Below are 20,606 nucleotides of genomic sequence, written 5' to 3'. Positions count from 1 at the left end.
CAGGCTATTGATCCAATCATTTATTTGGGTACTCCAATGATATGTATGTTACTATTCAAAGAGTGGGCTTAACTTGGCAGGTCAATTATTGTGACTTTAAAGGTTCACATCTGTGTGGGATTGAAGATAACTGTTCTCCTCTAACAGCCTACATAGTATATTGTAGAGAGTAGAGTTGAAGCTTGAAGTTGAGTATCAGCTTAATGTCTCTATATTCTATAATTCAAGTATGTGACATCCCCAGCAAAAGGTTCCTATTGTAAATTTCTGGTGCTCGCTTCGGCAGCACATATACTAAAATTGGAACGATACAGAGAAGATTAGCATGGCCCCTGCGCAAGGATGACACGTAAATTTCTGGAGGAAAGCCACTGTAGGACAGCATGCTGCGAAATGGACCCTGATTTCTGGTTGAGATAGGTCGAATCCCTTTGGGCCCTAAAGGGTATAGCGGGCACATTCCCAGTCTCCCAGGAGATCAGGGCCTTCTCAAGGATCTGTAACCTCCCACAGACCCCCGTAGAAAGGTTTGAGACAGATCAGTCACGAAAGGCAACTTCCCAAGCCTGTTCTGTAAAGGTGAAGCATGACCACAGGTTACATAGGCTCAAGAGAGATCAGTCATAGAAGCAGAACCACGCCCCAAATATGTAGATGAGATATTCCCAAGCTCTCAGGCCAAACCAATAGGAAGTACCTGCTATCAGACACTGACCGGTTCAAAAACTGTAATTAAGTGCTGTGTTCAGAAGAATTAAAGGTGTGTAAGAATTATTTCATTGTCTGAGAGCTTCTGTCATAAGAGCTGTAACACCGCCAGTGGGGGAAGATATTTGCTCTCCTGAAATCACTGCCATAAGCCCCCCTGAACTCCTCTCCTGCTAGTCAGTCTCCTGCTGGCTAAGCCCAGCCTAAGTGTCAGTGGCAGAAAGGAGAAGGGCCAACAGCAGGGCAGCGAAAGCTGCTTCTCCTCACTCCCTGCTTCTCTCCCCTTCACCCAAACTCGAGCACCTAGCCAGGACAGAGATTGACAGGGAAAGCCCCTAGTGCGCAGCCCCACAAGCCACTACTTGGAATATTCTCTAAATTTTTTAGGGGGTGGGTGTCTTTATGAACCTACTGGCTAACATTTCACCAATAGGTGACCCATTTCTGGAACTGGGAATTCAATTTGGCAGCAGGGGAAATTGCTTCTAATATGGCATGTGTCCACAATATTTTATGAAGATTTTATAGTTGCAGATTTTCATGGGGCTTTTTAAAGACCATGAGTATTAATTATTCCTGCCCACATTCCCTGTTTACCCTCCAGTTTCCACTCAAGCTTAATGATTTCAATTCGATGATTGCCCTTAACTCTTTGTACTACCGTGTTCTATCTCCTGTCTTTTGATGCACCTCACATGTATTCCCTGCCTAAATTTCTGGCCTCTCTGGGCATTCCAAGTGGAACTGAGACCAACCATATTGGGTTCAGACTCCATCTTAGAGAACCTGACCAAAGTCTGAATTCAAGTAAACCAACAGGCCAGTACCTACCACCAGTTTCCATGCTACTACTCCCACCCCCAAAAGACCTTCATCTCCAGGTTATTCCCACAACAAATCTGCACCTCCAGGTTACAATTGGAATCTATTAAAATCAAGCAGTTGTGAATGTATGGGAATGTTATGGGTAGTCATTTATTTTTATTTCCCTTTGGAAAATACCAAAATACATTTGGCTTTTATAAGAAAGGTCAAAAAATATTTCCAAATCATTATCTCATTTTGTGGCACATCCTGGTTATAGAGGGTAGTATGTCTTAACTATTGACGTTTCACTGAGTGTGGAATGAAAGCTCTTTATGGATTTAATTGTAACCTCTTGACATATCTATCTCTTTGATTTTTTTTATAATTCACTAATATATAGTGACAGCAATATTTATTTTCTTATATTTCATTTAAGACTGCAGACTATATTTACTCTTCATTGTTAACTATATAATGGATTTATTTGGAGCTTCTATCTAAAATTATGATTCCAAAGTTGACAAAATTATTTAAAATGAATATTGTATAGCATTCCATGATAATTAAATTTCCCACACAAATTAATAGTCATATCATCTCATTTATCTTACTCTTAAATTTTATGATTATGAATAATTCTTCTAAATTATTTTCTTCTGGGTCATAAGTCCTGTGTGAAATGTTTATCAATGCTAATTTAAATGACAGCATGTCATTTAGTAACATTTGGTTACGAATTAAATAACATTAGTGTGCACCCATTTATTTACCATTATCTCCAAATAACATTTTCTGAAAACATCTATTCAAATTCAATTTTGATGTATGCTAGCTTTAACTGCATATGTATACACATACATATAATTCATATGTGTATATAATGTTGCTTCAGTGAGAGATTTCTAGGTAAAATTAGCATCTGCATGATATCAGGTCACAGTTCCAGCTGCAATTTCGTTTTACATTCACAGGCATATTAGCTTAGGGTTCTATGAGCCCAGGGTGACTGTTACCTTGCCAAAAATCATGCCTGAAAAGAATAAAGTAGGTGGCAAAGGTTCTCCAGATGGATTTTTCCATTTTCATCTGAAGTATAAAAGATTTTTCCAGAAGCCCTTGCAGTAGATTTCCACTTATAATGCAGTCACCCGAAGAGTTTTCCAGTCACTACTGGGTTATGTCAGACTGGAAAATTTAGGATTTGACTTTCCACCCTTTTTCATATGACAAAATATTTTTCAGTATGAATTTAGCCTCACACATAAATTTTATTTGTCTCAATAGGAAAAGGAAGAAATGAACTCAAAATATCCCTTTTAGACTCATGGAGAATCTAATGAGTCCAACATATCAATAGCAGTTTTAATATACAAATTATGTCTATGTTGATACATTGGAAGTCTGAAAACATATTAACTTCAGTTGTGTGGGTCTTTCTACTTATATTTTAGAGCATGTTTTCTCACTTTTTTCTCGTTTATTACAGTTTCCCTAACGGTTCACAACTTTATTATGGTCCTTTTTTCTACCATTTAGACTCTACTTCTTTACTTCTATGTCCCATAGATTCTGTTCACCAACTTCTCTGTATATCTTTTGTTTTCCCATGCACACTATTTACTACATTATTTCTCAATAATATATATATATATACATATATGTGTGTATATATATATATATATATATATAGAGAGAGAGAGAGAGAAATAGAGAGTAAACTATCATTTTTCAAACCTCAACCTTAATATAAATGTCAATGCTTAGCAGATCTTTTGAACACAACATATCAAATTCAACTGCTTCTAAAGACTAGGCCTTGAGATCATTGTCAATTTTTGTTTCAATCAGCTGTACACAGAACAGAAAGACCAAGGTATGACGTGGGATTTCCTACCTAGTGGTATGAAGAAGAATGTCCCACACAGATTCATATTTTTGAATACTTGACCCAGTTGGTGGGACCCTTTGGGAAACACTAAGATCTGTGTCTTTGTTGGAGGAGGCATGTCTCTGGCAGTGAGCTTTGAAGTTTCAAAAATCCACATCATTCCTAGAAAGCTTCTCGCTGTCTCTTTTTGAGTGTGTGTGTCTTCTGTGACTTTCTCTGTCTCTACCTGACTCCCTTTCTCTCTGTGTCTCCCTCTCCCTCTTTCCCTCTCCCTCTCCCTCTCCCTCTCCCTCTCCCTCTTTCCCTCTCCCTCTCCTTCTCCCTCTTCCTCTCCCTCTCCTAGCTACTTCTGTAACACCATGGCTATGTGGTTAGTGGCTTCTAAATTCTAAGTATTTTTCTAAAATATTTTTGATCATGATGTCTCTTTACAGGATTAGAAATATAACTAAGATATTATGTGTAGGGATTTCCTTGCCTGCTTTATTACAAACAATTCTAGAATTTGCCTATGTGATACGGTAACAACTTTTACTTTTACCATTTTTTACAAGTATTTATTTTAACATCCTCAGAGTATTATATAAAGTCACTAAGAAGCATTATTGGGTTTCTTCTCTACTTTCTTTGAAATGTGAGTTAGTAAATAACATTATTACTGACATATTTCTGGAAGATCATTTATTGTTGGTTGAGTCTCTAGATGTTTCACCAAATGTTGAGACTAGTGTGATACAATAAGTTACCGAGATATTAGAAAATTGAGATTACAGTTTTCAGAGGACAATTCTTTTCTTTCATTCTAAGTACAGACATACATGAAGTTACAGAACAATGGAGATGGAAAACAGAGGGAGCTAGTATCCAGTGTTTTGGGGAGTAGAGAATGATGCCAGATAATCTCAAGACTCGTGATAGAATGAAGAAACTACTTTATAAAAATGAGAATTGAAGTTCTTAGCATGTTTGTTTCAGAAAAGACATTTCTTTCTCTTTATTTACTTTATTTAACCTTTTTTTTACACTCTAGATTTTATCCCCCTCCAGGGTCACCATTGGCCTATTCAACATTCCATATCTAACACACCCACCTCCGTTTCCCAAGGAAGTCCCCACCTCAAAAGACCTCCTGACTTTATGGGGCCTCCAGTCTCTTGAAGGTTAGATGTATTTCCTGTGGCTGAACCCAGACAAGGCAGCACTGTGCTGTATATGTGTTGAGGGTCTCATATCAGTTGGTGGTGTATGCTGACTCTTTGGTGGTCTAGTGTCTGAGAGATCTCAAGGGTGCAGGTTGAGACTGCTGGTACTCCTACAGGGTGATCCTTCTCCTGGCTTCTTCCAATTTTGTCCTAATTCAACCACAAGAGTCACCAGCTTCTGTCCATGGGTTGGGTATAAATATCTTAACCTGGGGCTGGGGATTTAGCTCAGTGGTAGAGCGCTTACCTAGGGAGCACAAGGCCCTGGGTTCGGTCCCCAGCTCCGAAAAAAAGAACCAAAAAAAAAAAGTATCTTAACCTGACACTTTTAGCTGCTTGTTGAGTGCTTCGGAGGGCAGTCATGATAGGTCCCTTTTTAATGAGTACTCCATAGCCTCAGAAATAGTGTAAGGCCTTGGGGCCACTCATTGAGCTAGATCCCACTCTGGGCCTGTCGCTGGAACTCCTTTTCCTCACACTCTTCTCCATTTTTGTCTTTGCCGTTCTTTCAGATAGGAAAATTATGTGTCAGAGTTTTTGACTGACAGATGGAAACCCCATTCCTCACTTGGTTTCCTGTATTTCTGCTGGAAGTGGGCTCTAAAAGTTTCCTCTTCCCACTGTACATCATTTCATCTAAGGTGCATCCCTTTGAGTCGTGAGAGTTTCTCTCCTCCCTGGTCTCTGGTACATTCTGGAGAATCCCACAATCTCCTACCTCCCAAGGTTGCATGTTTCCTTTCTTTTTTTCGGGCCCTTAGGGGTTCAGTCCTTTTCCCCACCCAATACCAGATCATGTTTCCTTCTTTCTGCACCCTCATTTCATTTTCCTCCCCTGTCCCTCCCTCCCTCCCCCCTTGTGGTTGCTTTCGTCTCCCTTCCAAGTGGGACTGAGGCATCCTCACTTAGGCCCTTTGGTTTGTTTACCTTTCTGAATTCTGTGTACTGTATCCTGAGTGTTCTGTAATTTTTTGGCTGATATCTATTTATTAGTGAGTACATACCATGCATGTCCTTTTAGGTCTGAGTCACATCACTCAGGAAGATAGTTTCTAGTTCCACCCAACTGTCTGCAAAACTTAGAATTTCCTCCTCACTCTTAATAGCTGAGTAGTGTTCCATTTTGTAAAAGAAACACATTTTCTGTATCCATTCTTCTGCTGTAGGACATCTAGGTCGTTTCTAGCTCTGACTATCAGAAACAAGTCTGATATGAACACAGTAGAACATGTGCCCTTGTGGCATGGTAGGACACCTTTTGGATATATGCCCAAGAGGGATAAGCCTGGATCTTTAGGTGGATCTGTTTCCAATTTTCTGAGGAATTTCCAGATTGATTTCCAGAGTGGTTGTACCAATTTGCAATCTTATCAGCAATGAGGAGTGTTCCTTTTTCTCCACATCATCATCAACATGTGCTGTCCTGACTTGAGGTTTTAATCTTAGCCTTTCTGATTAGTGTAAGGTGGAGAAGGGTCATTTTGATTTTCATTTCCCTGATCATTATGGACTTTGAACATTTCTTCAAGTGCTTCTCAGCCATTGGAGATTCCTCGGTTGTGAATTTTTTGTTTAGCTCTATATGTGCTTGGGGGGCATTAAGTAACCAGTTGGTGTGCAAGTCCCTTGAAAGGCCATTCTCCCACTTGCGACATCCCTTAGTTGGCACGAATTCTATTTCTAAGGTTGAGACCTCCTGATTCTTCTCTCTTTGACAGTAGTACGTTTGTTAGTATTGTCCTTGTTCAGATTATGTTTAAGCATCAATGTTTTTGAGACTTACTCGTTTGACTTCTCTAAAAGTTTAAGGAGACAAAATGTCACAGCAAATTTCCAGTTTTCTGTCTCCTAGAATTGTTCTACCTACATTTGCATGTTAAAATGTCAAAGCTATTGAGAAAATATGAAAAGGTAAAGAAAAAATTTGTTTTGTATCTGAGCTATTATGCGAGAGTAAGATGTTCTCAATAAAGAACAGTGCCTTCAAATTTGACCATTATTTCAAACATATATATTTACATTTTTAATTTAAAAAACCTGCATCTGTTTATAAAGGATTGGTAACACATCTTCTAAAAAAACATACAAATATAAAGAAGACCCAAGAATGTACAGTGCCTTGGCTACATATAAGTAATAACCCCAATGAACTCTAATTCCATATGTACTAGAATAAACAAAAAGATGTAAGACCATATGTGCTGCTAAAATGTGTATTCATACCTCATGTAACAGACAAAATATTTGCCATCAAGTCCTTTCTGATAAGACTACATAGATATTTCAAAGTGATGCTATGAAACTAATTCTTTTCTTAGTTTTCTTTTATAAACCATACCTGCCATATCTTGAAAAACTTGACTTCAAAATAATGAGTTCATGTTTTAAATAAATTTTGCTGAAATAGATTAGCAAGATGAAATTCACATGGGCCAGTGAAGAATTATAAGAAAATTCAAAAACAGTAAAAAGATTCTTCAGAAAACAAAAATAAAACTTATGTAAGAGCCAGCCCTCCAACCACCCCATACATACCAAAAAACTTGGAAGTTGGCATGTCATATCAATGTTTATAAAACATCCTCACAGTGTTATTTTACCCAATTGCCAAGACCAAAAAGCAACCTCGTATTAAAATAGTAAATAGATTTTAAAGTGAATAATGTGACATTTTTTTTCTAAACTAAAACAAGTGTCTAAGAGCATATGTTGTATTAGTGAGCAACAATAACAAAAAGAAGATGATAGATAGATTAGATAGATGGCTAGATAAATGATAGATGATAGAAAGATAGATAAGTAGATAGATAGATAGATAAATGATAAAGAGATGTAGATAACAAATAAATTGAAAATTTTCAACATTCAAATTTACAAGTTTCTTGATAACAGGTTTTTATAAAACCTGTTCTTTTTGAATAATATTATTTGAATGTATCTATCAGAATGCTGCTTGGGGACCTGAGTCTCTTGAGAATCTAATGGTTTTTGTGAAAAGGAGTCAACGTATTGATGACAAAGATGTAATTGATGCTGCCGTCCTAATAGGTCCATTAAACTAATATAGTCATCCTGACAGAAATAATTTAATCCTCTTTACTCTAGGTAAAACCACAACAGGATGCACAAGTCTTCCCTGATTCAATTTATCATCAACATGAAATGCATAATTCTTTCATTTGCATTGATTGTCTTGTGCTCTTAACTCAGTTAAAACTCAGGAAGAAGAGAGATAAAGACAAAAGAAAAAAGTGATATTTCACTTCTTTGAATGGCTTTCAGCAAGCTCTGTGGATTTCTTCTGAAAATTCCATTGAACATTACTCTCTGAGCAATGAAATCTCTTTAAATGTGTTCTTTTATCATCAATCAAAAGAATGACCTGTGTGTTTATATACTTAATAACAATTACAGTTTTGTAATTTTGTCAATGCATACAATGAGGATTTGGTTTCATGTTGTTGTAAAAATATAAAAATAAAGTAAGTATTGGTTGTCTTTTACCCTGCTAGGCCTGGCATCTCAGTGCCCCAAGATAACTGCTAGATATCTTGGCGGAAACACATCCCCACTCCTCAGCGGCCCAGTGTCTCTTGCTGCCACACACTTTCCTACACTCAAACCCTCACATAAAAGAACACACAACACAATAATCTTAGATCCAATTGGTAAGATATAATTGCCCACTTAAACATACAAAGCCCGGTACTATCCATCCCTTGAGAACATTAATAACAACCTGTAAATACACAGAGCAGAATCTTAACATCACCTGCCATCTTGTCCTGCCATGGTTTCTCAGCTCCTCTCTCCCTCCTGTCTCTTGCTCTCTCCTCCTCTCCTCCTCCTCCTTCAAACTTCTCTCCCGCCCATCCTTCCTTCTCCTCCAATGACAGGCCTCCTCCTATCCTGCACCTACCCCTCACCTGTACTTTACAAATTCAATGGGGAAAAGGTTCTGATTAATTCACCTGATTCCTGAGTATGTGACTAGGCAGCAGTCCTTGGGGCAGTGGAATTAGGATCAAAATACAGATAACTCCAGGGCAAACCACAACAATTTCATGTAGACAATAAAATCAGGTGACCGAATGAGAAAAGCTAAATGGAAAGCTTCCTGTTCATTTTACACGCCCGACTGTAAACAATTCATGGTTATACGAAGCCAGTATGTAAATAAAAAAATGGCTTACTTTGGAATTCCAGAATTAATCACTAGTCCCACGTCAATCCAGACACACACAACTAAGTCCAAGCACCCTGTTTCTAGAAGGTTGTGCCAAGTACTCTCTCATTCTTGACCAGCCTAAGAGGCACTGCCACCCATCTAGAATCTCTATAGACTAACTCTGTAGACTTACACATTCGGTGATGAGTTTTTCAAAGTTAGCTAGTGAATTTCATTTCTTTTATTGTTACTATGTTTGTGCATTTCCTTGTTATACAAGCAAACTCAGTGGAACCTGAGCACTCTAAAGTAATCAAGGAGAAGTTGTTTGAATTCATGCTTTTTGTAAGTACTATTAAGACTTCCCTGGAATGACTGACAAAGTGAGCAACGAAGGCATCCAGCAAAAGCACTTAAAGAAATTAGGGTAATGGCAGACCTAAAGAACCATTTTCAATTCCAAGAAGAGATTTAGAAGTTTATATAATCCCAGGTTCAAGTGAGAGTCAATTGGCCTGGATTTCACCATCCTGGAGCCACTCACCTGCTCTGAATTTGCATCCCCACTTTTTAATGTAGAAATGTATTTATTATGTGTTTCATTCCCCCACCAAACTGACTCAAGCAAAGAACTCCCTTAAGATCACTAGATTTTGCAGGACTATTTTCTTGGCAGAGGTATATAGAAAAAGAAAAGTGGCTCAATAATTCTCACTGTATCTTTGGGATAGGAACAGAAACTTTCTATATATCATTGTTTATATGACATGATGTTTCCTGTCTGTTTCTATGAATAAAAGTTCAGCTCACGAAAGACTTCCAGCTTTAGCTGTATCTGAAAATAGAACATGACATTTTCTACTCAGTGTGTTTCCCAATACTTAATCATATTATTTGGGGATGTTTTTAAAATTTAATATTCCAATATTTTAAAATTGTGTTAGTTGTATCTTATTGCTGTGAATCCAGGTAATACACAGCATATATTTAATACTCTTCCTGACACTTTTCAATGATCTTGTTTGCAAACAACAATGACTAAGGTTTGCTAGTGTAAGTAGAACAGGTATCTTATTTTCATATTATTGCATTTATGTAATAGATACTCCATACAAATAGGAACTAGGGGTGTGGGTTGTCATTAGGATCCAGTTATGATTTGGATGTGGTTTCTGACTCCAAGGGACTTAGTTTATGAAGAGAAAAAAAGGCATCTGAGCAAATATCGACAATCTAATGTGAAATCATTTTTCTAATGTTTAGAATGATTGGATTTGTAATTTTCAATATTGAACTCACCTATGAGTATCTCATTGGTAACAACTGTTCCATCCATTAGAGCCCTGTCTTTGTGTAATGACTTACTATTACGATTCTTGTTCATTAGAATTACTATTGCTGTGAAAAGATCTTTATCTGAGTTGAGGGAGAGATATCTTCTCTAAAATAATATTATCTGAGAGTTTCTTTGTTTTATTTCTTGATATTCTCACCAATTTGGCATCCCTTTGTTCTTGGTAAGTTTTATTAAACTGCCATTTGTTACTTGTAGAATTAACTAATAAAGTCATCACAAAGAACATACCCATTTGATTTTCTGTTAAAAAAATTGAGATTTTATTGTTGATCACATGTTCAGAGATTAGCAATAAAATTTTTCTATGTTTACTAGTAGGAAATCATTAAATGCCATGCATTGATTGTTTATGTTTAACATAAACTTTGGGCCTGCAGTGACGATAGCTACTATGCCAGTGGAGATGACTTAATGACTGAAATAAGAGTACAGGCTTTAAGAGGAGGGATGATTGTTGGTATTTACATTGTTTAGTTTTCATGCACCCTTCATTTTTATTCTCCTCATTTTCAAACGTATTTAAAATTTAAATGAATAACTACATATGTTTGAATCTATTGATTTTTGATATTCAAAAGACACTATTTCAAAGCAGTAAAACTTACATGAAAAAAAGTCGCCCCCTTTAATTCAGAGGAAACTCAAATAATTCCTTTTGTGACCAGAAACAAACCTGCCTGTGCTTAGCAAATCGGTGAGTCAAGTGTTCTGCTGTACATGTCAAGTGAGCAGTGTCTACCTCATGAGCATTGCTTTTGTGATCTAGGGTGTATACATGCATGTACATGTGATAACCTAAAGCCAAGTTTTCAGAATGAGTAATAGCACATTATAATGAGAAATTATAATTAGAAATAATATTGTCATTAGTTGAAATTTTATTTTAAAATCCAGCCAATATAAAGAATTTGGAGTTTTGCCAAGCTAAATGTTAGATTAAAAAAAGAAATATTATTTGTAGTGATGTACTGCGGTCTACCATTTTCATTTTTAAATACCTGTTTACATGTGAGAGTATACCTTAATTTTCACTATTTAAATTACCCAATTCTACTTCTGAATGTGCTGTTGGAAATAACAGGTGGGCTCAACCTATATTTAAGTTTGAATACAATTTAGCAGTGTTATACTTCCAAATGATTTAATCTCATTAAATCTTAAATGGATTTCCAAAAGTAGAAACCCTAATTAAGAACTCAAACACAGAACACATTCCCATTCACACTGAGTAGCAAGTAGAATTAATTAAATAGGAGGAAAATTAGTCACCAAGAGAATTGTGAGTTATTTAAAGGTTTATAAAATAGTATAATTACCTCATTTTAAACATTAATTTTTAACTGTTAAAAATGAATTGTACTATTGGAAAGTCAGTCACTTTTCTAGGACTTTTTTGTTGCCATTGTTAAATTCACCTTTGTCACATCTTTTTATTACTGTGTTCTATTAGACTAAAATTAACATTTAAAAATAAGATATATGCATTTCTGTTACACATCTTAAATACTAATGTTTGGAAGGACTACTCTAACACAAGAAAATTATATTAAGCCAATCATTGCTCAATAATATACTGCATCGTGTCAGCCAAATTTTACTAAATTGATTAGTCAAAGAAAGTTTATATGTTGAAAGGGTGAATATGAAACCTTGTCAACTTCTATACCAGCTCACATGTGCAATTTCGGAAAACTAAGTTTTCTTAAGCATTTGAAGCCATAATATACTCATGTCACAGGCTTGCCTTAATCACATCATGTGTTTATGTAGTAAAAATTATTAAATTATCTCTCAGAATAATTAGTTTATATCCACAGGGTTATATGTATTGGTTACTATAATTCTGAATGATAATTTTATAAAAAAGAACAAATTTATACAAATCAGATGGATCTGTATTTAAAGCCAAAGGGATGTGACTTAACAAGGAAGGATGAATTTGGGGAAATTGGACTTGTGCTCATGGATTTGTTGAAAATCATTGATGCATGAACTTAATATTGCTGAATAATGTATATTTAGACAGTAAGCATTATTTTGTTCTGTTGACAAAACAAGATACCGGCATTTTAGTATATCAGACACAGTGTTCTATTCCCAATCCATATAAAGCTATTTGTTACACAGCCAAAATTGTTATACAAGTTTAATTTGAATGTCCATCATTTTTCAGCTCTATTTTGTTCCCTTCACTAGTCGTGAGTTCTAGAATTCTCAAGTAATGGTTCTAAAAATCCCACTCTATCTAGAAACATATAGATCAAACTTAGTAGTGGCTGCCAGGAAACACTTTGTAACCATGCCTGGTAGACAAAGTGTCTGCACCACAATTATCTGTTCAATAATCAGGAATCGAGTGTGGGTTCTAAGCAAGATCCTAGGCAGCCTTCTGAGCATGAAATGTACACTTCCACTTGATGTCATTATTCCACAGTATCAGAAAAATTGTGTCTAACATTCTTCCTTTGCTGTTGTCATCTATAAGGAAGAATAGTCAAACAAAACAGGATCTCACTGCACACCTCTGGCTAAACTAAAACTTGTGGCAATCCTTCTGCCTGGAGTTCTGGAGGGCGAGAGTCATGGATGAGTTACTCCACTTTGCTTGAGGTGGGCAATGTTTCAGATTTTCTATGATACTTGTACTCAGTTCTAACTATTTTCCACATTTGAACATCTTGACTTTTTTTACTGGATATTTTATTTATTTACATTTAAAGTGTTATCCCCTTTCCCAGTTTCCCCTCCAGAAATCCCCCATCACAATCCCACTACCCTGCTTCTATGAGGGTACTTCCCCACCCACTCATCCACTCCTACTTCCCCGCCCCAGAATTCCCCTTCACTGGGGCATTGAGCCTTTCAAGGATCAAGGGCCTCTCCTCCCACTGATGTCTGACAAGGCCATCCTCTGCTACATATGTGGCTGGAGCCAGGGGTTTCTCCATGTGTACTCTCTAGTTGGCAGTTTAGTTCCTGGGAGTTCTGGTGGGTCTTGTTGGTTGATATTGTTGTTCTCCACCTCAAACACCCTCAGCTCCTTAGGATACTGCTGTTATTAATAACATCTCCATTTAGTAGATAACATACTAAAACATCCAACACACTAAGAAAACAGGTGAAAAAGTGACTTACATTCCAAGGCTAACTATTGAATCCTTGCTTTTTACAACCTTACTTTGATGTTTTAATGTCCTTGAAATGGTCAGTGTAGACCCACATGTGAAATTCTGGTAGCATGTTCAACATTTGCTGGGCAAAGAAACAAGAACACGAGCAAAGAAACCAAAATAAAACAAAATGAAACCTTTCTCTCTATGTTTAACATGTTCTCTGCATCTTCCTTCCTTGTTTCCCTCCTATCTCTCTTTTTAGGGTGTCATTCTGTGTACCTTCCTTCCTTTTATTTTATGTTATTGACATGGAGTTCTCCATTGCATATCTATTTTTCTTCTCAAGTTGTAAGAAGCAGAAACCAAGGTGCCACTTCATCATCTTCTCAAGTGAAAGCTATGGGGAAAATATGCCATTTTCTATCTAGGTATTGGCACAATTCAGTTCTCCCAGAGGAAAGAGTTGTCCCATAACCTTGTTGGGTGTCAACATACACTGCTCTTATTATTCTCCTTTATATTAAAAGTCAGATTGACAAGACCACTGTTATTTAGAATTTATCTCATGCTTCAAAACTCTGATCCCAACCCCTATCCTCTTGATCCAAGGCTCTCAGTCCTATCAAATTAACCTCTGCAAAAAATCTCTGCAACTGTCAATAGTACCATTATGTACAACTCAGACATTGTATTTGATCTCATCCCAGAAAGTAGGTAGACTGCATAGAAAGAAGAAGGGATGATTATTTTATTATATTTTTTTCTGACCTCACAGGTGAAACATTAAGACACACACTAAACATACTGATCTGTGCACCATTCATGTTACTTATATTTTAACTGAATATTACCCCAGTAGAGAAAAGTTTGTTCTGAGCTTCATATTTTTAAGATATGTTAGAATAGCTTAAGAATGTTAGAATAGACAGTTATATGATAAGGCACATAAAACACACACACACACACACACACACACGGAGAGAGAGAGAGAGAGAGAGAGAGAGAGAGAGAGAGAGAGAGAGAGAGAGAGAGAAATACATATTTCCATGGATTGAGTTAGCAGAAATGCACTAGGAAAAAAAGAGAGAGGAAGAACATGGATATAAAAATTATGGAAGATATAAATTAATGTGGATTAAGCTAAACTCTAAGGAGGTCATAATTTAAGAAAAGGAGTTGGCAAATTAAACATTTTAGCTGTTCACTAGGAATGAATGGTTTACTTTGTAGAAGGAAACCTTTGTAGGTTAAAGAAAGGGTAACAGCAGCTTGTAAGGAAACGAGTCATGACAAGGACAAGAAGCAGGAAGTATTAAGTGATGTTTACTAGTGTTTATTAGTGGCACAAAAGAAAGGGTTCTAAGATACCAGCTTTCTTTTGTGAGTTATGTAAAACATTAGTTTTAAGATGAAATAAAGAAGAAAAGATTGTGAATTGACAAGCAAAGTCAAAGCCTTATGCTAAATAATACATTTTCTTGAAGAAATAGTGACTTAGACGAAATGTGATTAGCATTTGCTTAATCACATTACCCACTGAATGATGACAAAGAACAGATGATAAAGGGAGAAAATGCCATCTGTACTCTTTTGCCTGACTTTTTTTTCTCTTCTATTTTTTTTTTGTCTTTTTAAATGAAAGCAATTCTTGGCAAACAGTTCCCACAAAAATGTGGAATAATAGGTAGGTGCTGTCATGAATATGTGTTTTGGGGAGTTCACGAGTGAGGCAGAGGGAATACTTCATCACCTGGAATTGATATCTGCTAAAATCCCTCTTGTCTGTCTTCCAGGAATTAATGTATTAGTCATTCATCCCATCTGAGTAGGAGGTCATCCCGGTGACACAGCAACAACCACCAGAGCTTTCAATTCCATCTCAAAAGAACTTTCCAAGCCAATGGAAGAGAAATATTTGGGAATGTTTTCATCCCCACCCTTTTGGCAGTTATTGACGTGGCCTGACAACAGCACATACTATAAATTCCAATGTGGAATATTTATTTTAAATTCTTCTCAGTAGTGTAAGGCAAATAGGTCATCAGTGGCAATACTGCATTAAGAGAATTGGAGTCAACAACCAAAGCAGCAGGACCCTCATACATTTTTAAACCTGTTAAAAATCAAGCATAGAAGTTATGTTTCATGAAGTCAAAGCAGCAGAAAACACTTTTCAATATAAAATCCAGCTCCCAACGCTTGAACATCTTTCTCTCTGTGCTAACTATTTCACAGTCTCTGAAGAAATGGCTTGACGTGTCTACCTTTGTCTCAATTACTTACCTAAATGGTTTGTACTAGGAATGATATAAGGTTTATTGACACTATGATTTCTTTTGCATTGTTTCTAGAAATTCCATTTCATTTAAAAATGCATTTGTGAATGACCTATATAGGATCAGTGTACCATAATTTATAAATTTCTATATAATGCAAAGCACCACTTAGGAGACAAAACTACGAACAACATATTACTGAAATAGTCCTTTAGCCAGGTGCAGTGGTAATACTTGATTCCCAAATGAAGAAGGGAGAGGATCTTCATATCATCTGGAATTTTTAATGCCATTGATGGTTGTGGGTAAACATGGGACTTATCATATTTATCTTGGAAAAATAAAAGAATATGGTTGGAAATATATTCTAAAGTTAGCTTTTACTTCACTCACCAAAACTAAGAAATAATTAAAAATAAAAACCAACTCTTGCCTGAATTCCAAATATTAAGACAGAAGTCTGAGTATGATTTTAGGATTATTTTCAAAATAAATGAGCAAAGAGGTAATATTCAGAAAGACTTATAGTGTCATTTGAAGTTTTAGCTTTTCTCAGGATGCCAAATCCTTTGATTTAAAAACATAACGTTGTGAGGTACAAAGTTTATTCTTGAGAACTATACAATTATGTTGAAAAAAGTACAAAATTACAAAACAATGTCAATGTTTAAGGTATAAAATATTTGTGGCTTTGAGTTGTTCCAAACTCAGCATTTACCGCCGAGTGGCCTGAGTTGTATGCTGTACTCATTATTTAGAGTAATTCTGTTTATTGTTTGTGATGTACTTTCTGTTGCCTTTGCTTCTGGGAATGGACTGAGCTCTCATGTGGAGTGTGGCACCTGCATTGGTTGACTGATAGATCAAATCTGAATTTCTTGACCGGTACAATTTTCTTGTCTAGTAATCCACTAAGCCTAACTTATGTAAATCCATTCAAAAAAGACTTGGATTTTTGATGTGAGGCACACATCTTTCCATTCTAGCACGATGGTCGAAGGCCTTTGAATGCAAGAAAGATATGAGTATTAATGCATTAAATTGGTTAGGTATGTTTATCTCTTTATATTTTTAATTGAAGTCCGATAAAATCCAAGTATCTCTTTTTTAAGAAAGCCATGTTTTACATTTTCAGGTCCACTTATGGGACCTGAAATTTTAGTGTCATCTCATTGCTGGTCCCTAAATCTATGTAATTTTACTAAGCTCTTTAAAAATAAACTGAAGCTCACAGTTCCATTTTAGATCTTGATTCTCTTCCTTTTGCTAATGCATTTGGAATGTGATATTTTTCTAATAAATATATTTATATTGAGCATGCATTCCTTTCTGTGTTATTAATTTTGGAGATGGTACTGCCTCAAATACACGAAATCCCACTATTTGTTATGTCATTAGTATCGGGTCTCTCCAAATTGGCGCATCTATCAAGGATCAAGGAGGAAATCGAAACCACTTTGAGTATTTTAAGCAGTAAGACATTTGATACGGAGAGTTAAGCCCTTAGGGACCCATTATAAGCACTAAAAGAGTAAGCTCCTAGAATGCATTGAGCCTCCTGGACCATCTCCATGAATAATACAGCACTGAGCAACCTTGCAGAACAAGGACTGCCACCAGCCAGAGCAACTTTGAAAGCAACCCTCAGCCACTATTGCCATGCAAACAACTACTTTTCATACACATAAATTTAGAGGAGAGTGGGAATAAAAATGCAGCAAAATATCCCACCTTTCTGCAGCTAGTCTGCAGTCATATTTAAGAGGATCAGGAAATAACCACACCTAAGTACTCCTACTAAATGTATCCAATCAGAAAAAAAAAATAAGAACACCACCACCACCACCACCACCAACAACAACAAAACAAACTTACATCCATTTTCTGGGAGAGGTTCTAGGAAATCTTTACTGTTTGAACCTCTACAATTAGAACAAAATGGAGATTTACGCTAGCTTTCTTAGGAACACAGAACTCATCTACTATTACATAGTAACTCAACATCAATGCATATTCAGTACATTAAGTACCATGAGATAACAGCAGTGATCAAAATCTACTACTCTGGTTTTTCTCCATGATAGCAGCACTCATGAAACAAACTAAACATATCATATCGGGTGATCAAATTGAAGTACCCTGTGTGTTCTTATATCTGATGGAGCAATAAAAAGCTTATCTCCTTTCATCTATATAAATCCAGAGGAACAACTTTAGTAAAATGTTCCTGTGCAGAATTGTCTGTCACACAAAAGTGCCTGAATTTGACTCTATCCTGTTAGTAACGCCATGTTGCCCTGGCTCTATACTGTCTTCCAGGTGCCTGATATCATAGGACTGTGCCAATTAAGCCAGGAGCCAAGAAGGGATTGCTGAATATTCACTTCCAGGTTTTCATCAAACACAGATATTGGCAGATGTCCTTTTAAAGAAAGGAGCTGATGATCTCCCAGCAAAGCTAAATGGAAACTATTAAATCTGTGATGCATATACCATTAGAGAAATAGATATGTAAGGAGGGTTCTTGTTATTTCTTAGCCTGTATGTCTCTGAAAATAGTACCAGAAACAAAAGATCACAAATGAGAATTGCTCATTTAAGAACATGTCCCTGGGAATCAGGAAAATACATTGGAGGAGAAAGAAGAAAATGTCAGTTTGTTTCTTACAACTCTGTTAGTATAACGAATATTTAACAGCTGAGGAATATTTTTATCAGTTTCCATTTTCATGAGAATTAAATATTATATCTTTATTTTGTGTGGGGTGGGAGTATCTGTGTGTAGACACCCACACACTTATGGTCACCTGATCTTCACCCAAGGAGCAAAAACCATCCACTGGAAAAAGGAGAGCATTTTTTAACAAATGGTGCTGGTTCAACTGGAGGTCAGCATGTAGAAGAATGCAGATAGACTCATTCTTATCACCCTGTACAAAGCTCAAGTCCAAATGGATCAAGGACCTCCACATAAAACCAGATAAACTGAAACTAATAGAAGAGAAAGTGGGGCAGAGCCTCAAACACATGGGCACAGGGGAAATTTTCCTGAACAGAACACCAGTGACTTATGCTCTAAGATCAAGAATAGACAAATGGAACCTCATAAAATTGCAAAGCTTCTATAAGGCAAAGGACACTGACAAAGCAGCAACCAATAGATTGAGAAATGCTCTTTACGAATCCTACATCCAATGGAGAGCTACTATCCAATATATACAAAGAAGTCAAGAAGTTAGACTTCAGAGAACCAAATAACCCTATTAAAAATGGGATACAGAGCTAACCAAAGAATTTTCCACTGAGGAATATCAAATGGCTGAGAAACACCTAAAGAAATGTTCAACATCCTTAGTCATCAGGGAAATGCAAATCTAAACAGCCCTGAGTTCTACCACACACATTTAGAGTAACTAGGATCAAAAACTCAGGTGACAGCAGATGCTAATGAGGATGTGGAGAAAAAGGAACACTCCTCCATTGTTGGTGGGATTTCAGACTGGTACACACACTCTGGAAATCATTCTGGAGGTTCCTCAGAAAATTGGACCTGAGGAAAATATGTTCATAGCAGCCTTATTTATAATAGCCAGAAGCTGCAAGAAACCCAGATGTCCTTCAACAGATGAATGGCTATAGAAAATGTTGTACATTTATACAATGAAGTACTACTCAGCTATCAAAAACAATGACTTTATGAAAGTCTTAGGCAAATGGATGGAACTAGACAATATCATCCTAATTGTGGTAACTCAGTCACAAAAGTACACACATGGTATGCACTCACTAATAAATGGATATTAGCCCAAAAGCTTAGAATACCAAAGATACAATTCACAGACTACATGAAGCTCAAGAAGAAGGAAGGCATGGATGCTTCAGTCCTTCTTAGAAGGGGGAACGAAATACTCAAGGCACATAGATGGTGGAAGAGACTTGGGAGGAAGAGAGGAGGGAAGGGGAAAAGGGGGAGCAGGATAAGGAATGGGAGGACAAGGAGATGATAAATAAAGGGTCAATAATTTGAACAGACTTGTGTAGCAATGGAGGATGAGAAACTGAAGGTAGCAACCAGAAAGTCACAGATGCCAGGAACATAAGAGCCTCCCAGGACTGCAAGGGGGTGACAGCTGAAATAACACAGAAAGGGAAGGGAGTGCATGCAGAGACTATATCCAGAGGTTAGGCAAGGTGCCTGGGTAGGAGATGGGGCCACCTACTCACCTGCAAAATTTTAACCGAGAATTGCTCCTGTCTAAAGGAAATACAGAGAGGCAAAACATGGAGCAGAGTCCGAAGGAAAGACCTTTCAGAGACTTCCCCAATGGGGGATCCATCCTATATACAGACACCAAACCCATATCCTCTCACAGATGCCATGAAATGCTTTCTGACAAGAGCCTGATAAAGCTGTCTCCTGAGAGGCTCTGCCAGAGCCTAACAAATATGAATGTAGATACACACAGTCAACCATTGGACTGACCACAGAGACCACAATGGAGGAGTTAGAGTAAGGACTGAAAGACCTGAAGGGCTTTGCAACCCCATAGGAAGAACAAGAATATCAACCAACAGACCCATCAGAACTTCCACCCATGACTCCAGCAGCATATGTAGCAGAGGTTGGCCTTACCTGGCATCACTGCGAGGAGAGAGGTCTTCGGTCCTCTGAAGGTTTGATGCCTCAGTATAGGGAAATGGCAAGGCAGGGAGGCAGGAGTGGGTGCGTGGATTGGGGAGCACCCTCATAGAAGCATGAGATAGGAGGTTTTTGGAAGGGAAATCAGTAAAGTGGATAAGATTTTAAATGTTAATGAATAAATATCGAATTAAAAGATAAAGAAGCCCTAGTGAAGATGATTAGAGATCTAATCTCAGATTTGATGCTTTCATCATAGCGTTATAGTCTCAATTTTAAGACACTAGTTTATCACTGTATTAAAAGAATTCCCTCTTTTGGTAGGAAGAATATACAGCAGACAACCATATTCCACAGACATGGCTATAGCTATACCTCTGCTGACAAAGCCTGGGATTTTATTGATTACTTGAGAATTTCATACAATGCATTTTGATCATATACATCC

At 36.9% G+C, this 20,606-nt stretch overlaps 1 non-coding gene across 1 annotated transcript; it reads left to right on the top strand.

Annotated features, from left to right (window-relative positions):
- Nucleotides 1-270: 270 nt before the first annotated feature.
- LOC120102571 (U6 spliceosomal RNA) lies at nucleotides 271-378 on the top strand. The gene has a single exon (XR_005504207.1). It is a non-coding gene; the product is annotated as a U6 spliceosomal RNA (small nuclear RNA).
- Nucleotides 379-20,606: the final 20,228 nt, after the last annotated feature.

Source organism: Rattus norvegicus, chromosome 4 (assembly GCF_036323735.1).
Source record: "Rattus norvegicus strain BN/NHsdMcwi chromosome 4, GRCr8, whole genome shotgun sequence".
Taxonomy (NCBI): Eukaryota; Metazoa; Chordata; class Mammalia; order Rodentia; family Muridae; genus Rattus; species Rattus norvegicus.
The sequence above is the reverse complement of the archived record's forward strand: the minus strand, read 5'-3'. Positions and strand labels throughout refer to the sequence as shown.